Source organism: Stenella coeruleoalba (genome assembly GCF_951394435.1).
Source record: "Stenella coeruleoalba genome assembly, chromosome: 8".
NCBI classification, from domain to species: Eukaryota; Metazoa; Chordata; class Mammalia; order Artiodactyla; family Delphinidae; genus Stenella; species Stenella coeruleoalba.
In genome coordinates this window covers 41,662,724-41,672,387 of record NC_137154.1, presented here as the reverse complement: position 1 = coordinate 41,672,387, position 9,664 = coordinate 41,662,724, and positions in this window count along the sequence as shown.

Here is a 9,664-nt window from a genome sequence, read left to right as displayed (position 1 = left end):
CAGGCCCCTTGCATTGGGAGCGTGGAGTCTTAACTGCTGGACCACCAGGGTATCCCTAGGATGATTTCTGTAACCTTATTTCCTCTTGTCTTCTTCTACAGAAGCTGGGAAGTGAATTAAATAACTTCTTAGAACTGCTTGTAAGTACAAGTGGCCATGTGAAATAAATCTTATCACTGAGATACCAATGGAGGATGATTGAGGGGGCTTCCTGGAACACTCTTGCTTTAATGGTAGAAAGGGGTACTGTCAGACCTGATTCAGTGCTTTCTCTCTTCCCCTTCCCTGGCCACATTTTCTGCCTTGAATGTACCTCTGATGCCTGACATAATAACCATCTTGTAAACAGGAAGTCACAAACATGAGGAGGGAAGTCAATGGATAGGGATAGTGAATTGAAAAAACAGAATGAGTCTGATCCCCGAGTAGTTAAACAATGCTAGCAACCATCTACCTCTGAGCTCATTATTATGTTGGAAAAAATCGATGCCTATTTGTTGAAGCCAATGTTAGTTGGATTTTCCGATGCATGCAGCTAAATACACACCTCTAACGGTATAAAAATCAAAGAACAGATTTTGAAAATAAAAACAAAACCTCTGGCAAATCTAATTTTTAAAAAGAGTGAAAAAAGCAAATATATCAATAAAAGTAGTATTTAGTCCAATATATCAAAAATACAGAAAGAATTTAAAAAATTTTTAAGAATGTCATGCTAATGAAATTGACAATCTCAAAATGAATCTTTTGCTATAGAAAAAATAAATGAAAAATAATTATTGCGCATTCAGGTTTTTTATTTCCTTCTAATTATTGTATTAGTTACACCTTGGTTAGGAAAATAAAGTACTCTGGGTATTTTAGATAGAACATGATTTAGGACAGGGAACATTGGGAAACACATTGGGAAACACATTGGGAAAACATTGGGAAACACACACACACACACACACACACACACACACACACACACACACACACACACACACCTTTGAAAGAAACAGAGAAGCAAAAGCCAGGGAAGATGGCTGATAGCACTCAGGTTCCAGACATCAGGAAATCTGGAAGTTGCTATGTCTCCCCAGTCTGCAACTGCAAGAAACCAATCCCTGCCAATGGTCACAGTTGCCTGCAGCACCAAGATAGGTATCTCTGGGAGGAAAGACCCTGAGGCCACTGCACTGCTTTCCCTTCTGCCTTTTAAATCTCACAGTGAGTGCCTCTCATTAACAGACCATGAGTCAGAAACCTGACAGCAAAGGATTTTGAGAAATGTAGTTCTCAGGTTTCCAGCCCCTGTACTGTAGAGAGAGCACAGAAGGGGTGGGAAGAGGGGAATGGTACCAAGTACCAAGTACCAGCGGCCATCCGGGCACGTTTATTTATTTTATTATTGAATATTTTACTTAGGAAAAAACAAAAACCCCATATTTCTCTCTCTCTCTCTATATATATATGATATAATATATAAAGTATATAATAATTATATATTTTGTATACTTATGTAAGAATTATAAAAATATATAAATTACATATAATATACAAATAATTACATAAATATACATGTCCATGAAATTCTCATGCTGTATAACTGTGCACACCCTCCCTCCGTAACATATTGTCTTACAATCCTGGAAGCAGGATTATGTTCAAATGTGTTTAACTACAGACAATTTAATGAAGGAATTATTTATAGAGAAGTGGGCAAGGGTTTAGGAAGTTCATGTATATTGAGGTATCCAAAACCAGCAACAATGGGAAGCCATTACCATCCCAGGCCTGAAAGGGGCAAAGAGTGTGGAGGTTTTAAAGCATGGCCACAAATTTTTTGCTACTCCTTCCTTGAAGAAATAGAGCTGAATTCCCGTCGGCTTGAGTGTGGGTTAGACTTAGAGACCTCCCTTCAAAGGAACAGAATGTGGCGAAAGTGAGGGGGTGTGACTCCTGAGACTGAAAAGCATGTGCTTCTTCCTTGTTCTCTCTCTCAGATCATTTGTTCTTAGGGAAGCCAGCTGCCTTTTCGTAGGACACTCAAGCAACACTTTGGAGAAGCCCACAGGGTAAGGACCTGGGGCCTCCTGCCAAGAACCATGTTCAAGAGCTCGGAACCAGATCCTCCAGTCCCAGTCAAGCTTCAGATCACTGCAGCTCAACCCACATCCTGATGCAGCTTCATGAGAGACCCTGAACCAGAACTACCCGGCTGTCAGAAACGATGTGGGAGAGTAAATGTTTGCTGTTAAATTGGCAGGGGGGGATAATTTTCACGCTGCAGTAGAGAACTATGCATGGAGAAAATAATGCCCCTAGAGATGGTGAAGATTTGAATTGTGGAGAAGAGGCTTCAGGGTAAGAACGGTAGCCATGGAGAATATGGCTGTTGCCAGACCACCGGGCCCAGGCTGGGAGGGCGGGAGAGGCAGAAGAAAGCCTTCTGCTCTCTCTCCTGTCCTTCAAACTTCTACCAGTGCACATATTGACCATGCCCAATAGAAGCTAGAGGGCAAGTGAGCCCCCAACTGTAAAGATTAGGCCTGTGTCACAGAGCAGGGCTGAGCAGGTCAGAGGATGACTCTTATGGAGCCAACAAAGAATAATGAGAACATATTTAGATCGTCTCACTTACGGACAGCGTTTCAATCAGGATTTGGTCAGAGAAGGAAAACCCCCAGGAGATATATAACATAGGGATATATTATATAGACCTTATACAATTGTGGGAGCTGGTTAAACAATTTCTATATGGCTGTTGCTTCTGTGTCTGGGGCTGGAGCCTAAAATCAGCAAAGTAGGCAATGAGGAAAGAAGGATGGACATGAAGTGGGGCAGCAAGAACTGGAGCCTGCAAAGACCGACTGGACCCTACCTCGGCCTCTCATCACCCACCAAGCCTCCAATTTTGATACTAGGGGGATCTGCAGGAGAAATTGGCACCCTTCTCATGGAGCTGAAACGTACCCAGCCCAGGAGTCAGTGAAACTGAAGATGTTGGCTGCCAGGGACTTGGGGTGCTGTGGCCTGGCTGGTGTCCCACTACAATCAGTGGGAGAGCCCGCAGAGCAGTGACAACACTCTAACTGGCATCAATGCCTCATGCCTGGCACTGACTTATGAGTGTATGAGAATATGGCTCCTGCTTCACTTCCCTTTCCCAATCTCACGTGATTGTCTCTTGTGGTCCAGCTAACCCAGAACTATGCACAGAAGGGAATTCTAGAAACACTCCCAGCTAAACTAAGTTGATACAGTACAAATCCACCACAGAGTTGCAAAAGGACAAAATATAATGGCAAAATGAAGTATTACGAGAATTATTTACCACAGCTGTATCAGGTTTAGTCCAGGAAGCAAGGATAGATTCACATTAGAAACGTTTTCAGTTCAACAATCTCAATAAGAAAAGCTGTATGATAATCTCAGTAGATGGCAAAAAGAGGTTCAGATAAAGTTCCACATTCATGCCTGATTAAAAAGATCCTCATAGAAATTTAGGAATAAGAAGATACTCCCTTTAACTTGCAATATCTCATATAGACAAGCTGTATCATCCTTAATATTGAAACACCAGAAACATTCCCATTAAAACCAGGAAGAGGCAGAAATGCTGGATGTCTGTATTATGTGGCACTGTTCCAGAAATTTTATCTGCTGCAATAAGATATCAGGCAGAAATAAAAGGTAAAATTATTGGAAAGGAAGAGTCAAAATCACTGTTATTTTCAGACAATATGATTATATATCTTTAAAAAACTGCAGGGGAATTAACTGAAAGTTCTTAACATTAATTCATAATAAGTAAAATGGTAGCATACAAGAAAAATGTGCAAAATCCAGGAGCTTTCCTCTATGCCAGCAATACCCCTCATGAAATATAATGAGGAACAGAATTCAACAACAATAGAAACCAGAAAACATTAAATTCCATGACACTGGCCTTTTTGATGAATACAGATCATTTATTTTGTTGAATGTCTCCTAATTTGGGTTTGTCTGATGTTTCCCCATGATTAGACTCAGGTTATGCATTTTGGGCAGGAATATCTCAGAAATAATGCTCTATCTTCCTTCTTGCATCCTCTTATGAGGAACATGATGCCAATTGTCCCATTACTGATGAGACTAACTTGTATCTCTGTTAATGTGGTGTCTGGAAGTTTCCTCTTCTGTAAAGTTATTATTTTTTCCTTTGTAGTTATTAAGCACCTGTGGGAATTTATTTTGAGACCATCCAAAACCCCTATTTCTCATCAAACTTTCACCCATTGTCAAATATTGTATATGATAATGCTGACAAGGATGTGGTGAGATGTATGTTTATTCACAATGCCAGTGCAAGTATAAATAGGTCACAGTCTCTGAAAAGCAACTGAGTGATCCTTATGAGGAATATTAAAAATTGTCATAGTCTTTGATCTAATAATCCAACTTCTAGGAATCTATTCTAAGAAGGATAAAAATCAGAAGTGTGGCCAGAGAAGCATTGCTTTCATGTCAGAAATAGTTATAATAGTGAAAACTTGGTAACAAGATAAATGTCCAATAATAAATGGATGGATAAATAAGTTATAATAGTTCTATAAAAAGAAATAATATACCACCAATTATAATATTCTTTCGAGACTAATCAAAAAAAGTCACTAAATAATATTGTTTGAAGGTAGGATTTTAAGCTGCATGTACAGTATATACTTACAGGATATTAATCTTTTAGAAAAAATATACCAATATTTTAATAGTATTTTTTCCAGGGGTAGTTTTGCAGGTAATTTTCATTGTTTCTTTTATATTTATATATGTATTTGCTGTATTTCCCCAGTGTTCTACAATAATATATTTATGCATTCTTTTTATAATTGAAAAAAACTTAAAAAACACCATGTACAAATTAATTTTCCTGCACATTTTTCTTGTATAAATTTGTGATCCATGTGTTACCTCCTCTGAAGTCAGCAACAAAGAATCAATGGAACAGCTGACAAAGCAGGTAAAATCACTTTGATGTGTTTGATTGTCATCAAAATGTGACATGTAATACTGTACGATTATGTCCATCTGGTCTGACCATTTTATTTATTAACCTTGCAGATTTAATCAGAAATTCACCCAATAGTTAGGCAATATTTTATAATTTACAATGCACTTTCATATACATTATCTCATTGATTAAATGCTGAGCTATTTTAGGTCATTTTAATCTCTGACCATGGAGAAAACTTTAAAAACTTCACTGAAAACTCAAGTCATTTAGCCTCTTTTGACCCCTCTTTGCTTGCTGTGAGCACACTGCGGTAGAAAAGGCTCCGACCTGAGATTCCAAAGACTGGGGTTTAAGTTGTCTTTCTGCTCCCTATCAGCAGTGTGACCCTCACAGTCACTTCATCTGTGTGCCCTTCATTTTCCTGGTCTTCAAGACAAAAGACTCCTAAGGTTTCATTTAGCTGTGTTAGGCTGTGATTCTTAGATGACGTATCAGTTCCTTCCATGTCCCATATGCTGCAATGTCAACAAACATCAGCGCCCTTGCAGTGTGTCTGCAAACATCATCCCACAAGTGTACTTTCACAAGTTCACCTTAGAAGAGGACTATATTTTATTTTGCCCTGGCAATCGTAAGCACTGGGCAAAATTGCATTTTCATTTCATTTCTCTTGAAACTTTGGACCTCTCTCTTACATGGCCCAGTTTTTGATGTTGACTCCTTTGCCACTCTAACCCACTTGAAAGACTTTTGGCCACACTGCGGTGAAAGGAACTTTATACATAAATGCACAGCTATTAGGCATTATGCAAGAGGGCGAGCCATGGTACTCCAAGCTCAATAAGCAATGTCTCAAACACTTCCCAGTGAGTTAGGAGAAATAAGGGGAAAGGGGAGTTCATGCTCCCAATTCCTCAAGGAGACCATGCCTTGAGCAACTATTTACAAAAATACGCTTTTCAATTGACCCTCACACTAAACCCTGTAGCATTTTTATGAAACCAGGCTCCTTAGAGAGCACAGTTTGATTAATTAGTGAGTTGCTTCATCTGAGACCTGTTTTAGATATGGCTTGCTAACCTTGCCAAGTTTTTAAGGCTTCCAGTAGTCTTTGCGAAACTAACATTTGGGAACTGAATATTAATTGAGGGCCAACCCACAGTATGGCTAAAGCCAATTGTATCAGTTAACCCAAACAATCTTGTGAGCTATCGTATCTGTATTTTACAAAGGAGAAAAATGTCTCAGAGATTAAACGAGTCACCCTAGGTCACACAACTAGAGAGATCTGCCTGACAGAATCTGTGATCTTTTGACTGCACCATGGTTATCCAGATCTGGGGAATTCTGGGTAGGGTTTGGTTCATCTTCATTCTGTTGCTATAAGATCATTTATTCATTCAACAAATATTGACTGAGTGTCCCCGTTTGTGTTTTGTTTTTTTCTTTAACATCTTTATTGGAGTATAATCGCTTTACAGTGGTGTGTTAGTTTCTGCTTTATAACAAAGTGAATCAGTTATACATATACAAATATCCCCATATCTCTTCCCTCTTGCGTCTCCCTCCCTCCCACCCTCCCTATTCCATGCCTCTAGGTGGTCACAAAGCACCAAGCTGATCTCCCTGTATCATGCGGCTGCTTCTTACTAGCTATCTATTTTACATTTGGTAGTGTATATATATCCATGCCACTCTCTCTTTGTCCCAGCCTACACTTCCCCCTCCCTGTATCCTCAAGTCCATTCTCTAGTAGGTCTGCATCTTTATTCCTGTCTTGCCCCTAGGTTCTTCATGACCATTTTTTTTTTTTTTTAGATTCCATATATATGTGTTAGCATACGGTATTTGTTTTTCTCTTTCTGACTTACTTCACTCTGTATGACAGACTCTAGGTCCATCCACCTCACTACAAATAACTCAATTTCGTTTCTTTTTATGGCTGAGTAATATTCCATTGTATATATGTGCCACATCTTCTTTATCCACTCATCTGTTGATGGACACTTAGGGTGCTTCCATGTTCTGGCTATTGTAAATAGAGCTGCAATGAACATTGTGGTACATGACTCTTTTTGAATTATGGTTTTCTCAGGGTATATGCCCAGTAGTGGGATTGCTGGGTCGTATGGTAGTTCTATTTTTAGTTTTTTAAGGAACCTCCATAGTGTTCTCCATAGTGGCTGTATCAATTTACATTCCCACCAACAGTGCAAGAGGGTTCCCTTTTCTCCACACCCTCTCCAGCATTTCTTGTTTGTAGATTTTTTGATCATGGCCATTCTGGCTGGTGTGAGGTGATACCTCATTGTAGTTTTGATTTGCATTTCTCTAATGATTAATGATGTTGAGCATTCTTTCATGTGTTGGTTGGCAATCTGTGTATCTTTGGAGAAATGGCTGTTTAGGTCTTCTGCCCATTTTTGGATTGGGTTGTTTGTTTTTTTGATATTGAGCTGCATGAGCTGCTTGTAAATTTTGGTGATTAATCCTTTGTTAGTTGCTTCATTTGCAAACACTTTCTCCCATTCTGAGGGTTGTCTTTTGGTCTTGTTTATGGTTTCCTTTGCTGTGCAAAAGCTTTGAAGTTTCATTCAGTCCTATTTGTTTATTTTTGTTTTTATTTCCATTTCTCTAGGAGGTGGGTCAAAAAGGATCTTGCTGTGATTTATGTCATAGAGTGTTCTGCCTATGTTTTCCTCTAAGAGTTTTAAAGTATCTGGCCTTACATTTAGGTCTTTAATCCATTTTGAGCTTATTTTCGTGTATGGTGTTAGGGAGTGTTCTAATTTCCTTCTTTTACATGTAGCTGTTCAGTTTTCCCAGCACCACTTATTGAAGAGGCTGTCTTTTCTCCATTGTATATTCTTGCCTCCTTTATCAAAGATAGCGTGACCATATGTGCATGGGTTTATCTCTGGGATTTCTATCTTGTTCCATTGATCTATCTTTCTGTTTTTGTGCCAGTACCATACTGTCTTGATTACTGTAGCTTTGTAGTATAGTCTGAAGTCAGGGAGCCTGATTCCTCCAGTTCCGTTTTTCTTTCTCAAGATTGCTTTGGCTATTCGGGGTCTTTTGTGTTTCCATACAAAATGTGAAATTTTTTGTTCTAGTTCTGTGAAAAATGCCAGTGGTAGTTTGATAGGGATTGCATTGAATCTGTAGATTGCTTTGGGTAGTATAGTCATTTTCACAATGTTGATTCTTCCAATCCAAGAACTTTCATTAGGTCCCATTTGTTTATTTTTGTTTTTATTTCCATTTCTCTAGGAGGTGGGTCAAAAAGGATCTTGCTGTGATTTATGTCATAGAGTGTTCTGCCTATGTTTTCCTCTAAGAGTTTGATAGTTTCTGTCCTTACATTTAGGTCTTGAATCCATTTTGAGCTTATTTTTGTGTATGGTGTTGGGGAGTGATCTAATCTCATACTTTTAGATGTACCTGTCCAGTTTTCCCAGCAACACTTATTGAAGAGGCTGTCCTTTCTCCACTGTACATTCCTGCCTCCTTTATCAAAGATAAGGTGACCGTATGTGTGTGGGTTTATCTCTGGGCTTTCTATCCTCTTCCATTGATCTATCTTTCTGTTTTTGTGCCAGTACCATACTGTCTTGATTACTGTAGCTTTGTAGTATAGTCTGAAGTCAGGGAGCCTGATTCCTCCAGCTCTGTTTTTCGTTCTCAAGATTGCTTTGGCTATTCGGGGTCTTTTGTGTTTCCATACAAAATGTGAATTTTTTTGTTGTAGTTCTGTGAAAAATGCCAGTGGTAGTTTGATAGGGATTGCATTGAATCTGTAGATTGCTTTGGGTAGTATAGTCATTTTCGCAATGTTGATTCTTCCAATCCAAGAACATGGTATACCTCTCCATCTATTTGTATCATCTTTAATTTCTTTCATCAGTGTCTTATAATTTTCTGTATACAGGTCTTTTGTCTCCTTAGGTAGGTTTATTCCTAGATATTTTATTCTTTTTGTTGCAATGGTAAATGGGAGTGTTTGTGTTGATGTCTTAGTCTGTTCTGGCTGCTATAACAAAATACCACAAACCTAGTGCCTTATAAACAACAGAAATTTATTTCTCACAGTTTTGGAGTCTAGAAATCTGAGCCCAGGGTACCAGCACAGTCAGATCTGGTAAGGGTGCCCTTCCAGGTTGCAGACTGCCAACTTATTATATCCTCACATGGCAAAGAACAGAGCAGAGAAAGCAAGCTCTCTTGTGCCTCTTACAAGGGCACTGATACCATTCATGAGGGCTCCACCAGTACGACCTCACCTAATCCTAATTACCTCCCAAAGATCTTACCTTCTAATAACATCACAGTGGGAGGTGGGGGTGGAGTAGAGCTCGACATATGAACTTTGGGGGAAGGGCACAGCCATTCTGTCCGTAACAGTCAGGAACCATACTAGGCTCTGGGAATTCATTATTGAATGAAAAGGAAAAGTTATTCCAAATGTTGGAGCTTACCTTCCAATGGGGAAGACAGATAATAAACAAAATAAGTAAGTAAAATACCTAGTGTGTAAGTGGTGATATGTGGGATAAGTTGACAGAGAAGATCAGTTTGGGACACTTTTAATTTTGAGATGTCTGTTAGATATGCAAATGAAGGATGAACTGTGGGGACAGTTGGAAATATGGGTCTGGAGTTCAAGGGAGAGGTGAGTGAAAATAC